This window comes from Arachis stenosperma, chromosome 6 (assembly GCF_014773155.1).
Source record: "Arachis stenosperma cultivar V10309 chromosome 6, arast.V10309.gnm1.PFL2, whole genome shotgun sequence".
Lineage (NCBI taxonomy): Eukaryota > Viridiplantae > Streptophyta > Magnoliopsida > Fabales > Fabaceae > Arachis > Arachis stenosperma.
Genome location: NC_080382.1, coordinates 29538201 through 29540829, shown reverse-complemented (window position 1 = coordinate 29540829; position 2629 = coordinate 29538201). Strand labels below are relative to the sequence as shown.

The window sequence follows — 2629 nt, the reverse complement described above, 5'->3', positions numbered from 1 at the left end:
GAGTCATTTTTGTGTTTTTTCTCTCTCATCATTAAAAATTCAAAAAAATCAAAAAATATCTTTCCCTTAATTCCCTCATAAATTTCAAAAATTTGAGTTGACTTAGTCAAAAATTTTTAAAACTTAGCTATTTCTTAAAAGTCAAGTCAAATTTTCAATTTTAAAAATCCTATCTTTTCAAAACCTTTTCAAAAGTCAAATCTTTTTCATTTTTCTTTTATGATTTTCGAAAATTTAAAAACATTTTTCAAAATCTTTTTCTTATCTTTATTTCAAATTTTCGAAAACTTTGCTAACAATTAATATGATTGATTCAAAAATTTGAAGTTTGTTACTTTCTTGTTAAGAAAGGTTCAATCTTTAAATTCTAGAATCATATCTTTTGAGTTTCTTGTTAGTCAAGTAATCAATTTTAATTTTGAAAGTCAAATCTTTTCCAAAATATCTTTTTCAATCATATCTTTTTCAAAATTAATTTCAAAAATCTTTTCTAACTTCCTATCTTTTCAAAATTGATTTTCAAATCTTTTTCAACTAACTAATTGACTTTTTGTTTGTTTCTAATCTTTTTCAAAACCACCTAACTAATTTTATCTCTCTAATTTTCGAAAATTTCTTCCCTCTTTTTCAAAATTCTTTTAATTAACTAATTGTTTCAAATTTTAATTTTAATTTTATTTCTTCTCTCAATTTTCGAAAATCACTAACTGTTTTCAAAAACAATTTTCGAATTTCTCCCTCTCTCATCTTCTTCTATTTATTCATTTAATTACTAACACTCTTCTCTTCATCTTAAAATTTGAACCCTCTCTTCCCCTCTGAGTTCGAATTCTCCTCTTTTCCTTCTTCTATTCTTTTCTTCTTCTACTAACATAAAGGAATCTCTCTACTGTGGTAAAGAGGATCCCTATTATTATTTTCTGTTTCCTTCTTTTTCATATGAGCAGGAGTAAGAACAAGAATATTCTTGTTGAAGCAGATCCTGAACCTGAAAGGACTCTGAAGAGGAAACTATGAGAAGCTAAATTACAACAATCCAGAGACAACCTTACAGAAATTTTTGAAAAGGAAGAGAAGATGACAGCCGAAAATAATAATGCAAGAAGGATGCTTGGTGATTATACTACACCTACTTCCAAGTTTGATGGAAGAAGCATCTCAATCCTTGCCTTTGGAGCAAACAATTTTGAGCTGAAACCTCAACTAGTTGCTCTAATGCAACAGAACTGCAAGTTCCATGGACTTCCATCAGAAGATCCTTACCAGTTTTTAACTGAGTTCTTGCAGATCTGTGAGACTGTTAAGACTAATGGAGTAGATCCTGAAGTCTACAAGCTCATGCTTTTCCCTTTTGACTCACAACCTAAAGATAACCTGGACTCTTGGGATAAGCTGGTCACGGCCTTCTTGGATAAATTCTATCCTCCTCAAAAGCTGAGCAAGCTTAGAGTGGATGTTCAAACCTTCAAACAAAAAGATGGTGAATCCCTCTATGAAGCTTGGAAAAGATACAAGCAGTTGACCAAAAGGTGTCCTTCTAACATGCTTTCAGAATGGACCATTTTGGATATATTCTATTATGCTCTATCTGAGTTCTCTAAGATGTCACTGGATCATTCTACAGGTGGATCCATTCACCTAAAGAAAACACATGCAGAAGCTCAAGAACTCATTGACATGGTTGCAAATAATCAATTCATGTACACCTTTGAGATGAATCCTGTGAGTAATGGGATGCCTCAGAGGAAGGAAGTTCTTGAAATTGATGATCTGAATGCCATATTGGCTCAGAAAAAAATGTTGACTCAGCAAGTCAACATGATTTCTCAAAGTCTGAATGGATGGCAAAATGAATCCAACAGTACTAAAGAGGCATCTTCTGAAGAAGAAGCTTATGATCCTGAGAAGCCTGCAATGGCAGAGGTAAACCACATGGGTAAACCCTATGGGAACACCTATAACTCCTCATGGAGAAATCATCCAAATTTCTCATGGAAGGATCAACAAAAGCCCCAACAAGGCTTTAATGATGGTGGAAGAAACAGGCTTAGCAATAACAAGCCTTTTCCATCATCTTCTCAGTAACAGACAGAGCATTCTGAGCAGAGCTCCTCTAGCTTAGCAAATATGGTCTCTGATCTGTCTAAGACCACTTTAAGTTTCATGAGTGAAACAAGGTCATTCATCAGAAATTTAGAGGCACAAGTGGGCCAGCTGAGTAAGAAAATCACTGAAACTCCTCCTAGTACTCTCCCAAGCAATACTGAAGAGAATTCAAAAAGAGAGTGCAAGGCTATTGACATAATCAAAATGGTAGAACCTAGAGAAGAAGGGGAAGACATGAATCCCAATGAGGAATACCTCATGGGACGTCTCCCAGACAAGAAAGAGTTCTCTATTGAGGACCTAAAGGAATCTAAGGCTCATATAGAGACCATAGAGATCCCTTTAAACCTCCTTCTGCCATTCATGAGCTCTGAAAACTATTCTTCCTCTGAAGAGGATGAAGATGTAACTAGAGAGCAAGTTGCTCAATATCTAGGAGCTATCATGAAGCTAAATGCCAAGTTGTTTGGTAATGAGACTTGGGAAGATGCACCTCCCTTGCTCATTAGTGAACTAGATACAT

At 34.4% G+C, this 2629-nt stretch overlaps 1 non-coding gene across 1 annotated transcript; it reads right to left on the bottom strand.

The window, feature by feature from the left end:
• Positions 1-1440: 1440 nt before the first annotated feature.
• On the bottom strand, positions 1441-1548 carry LOC130937680 (small nucleolar RNA R71). Its single transcript, XR_009068886.1, has one exon. It is a non-coding gene; the product is annotated as a small nucleolar RNA R71 (small nucleolar RNA).
• Positions 1549-2629: the final 1081 nt, after the last annotated feature.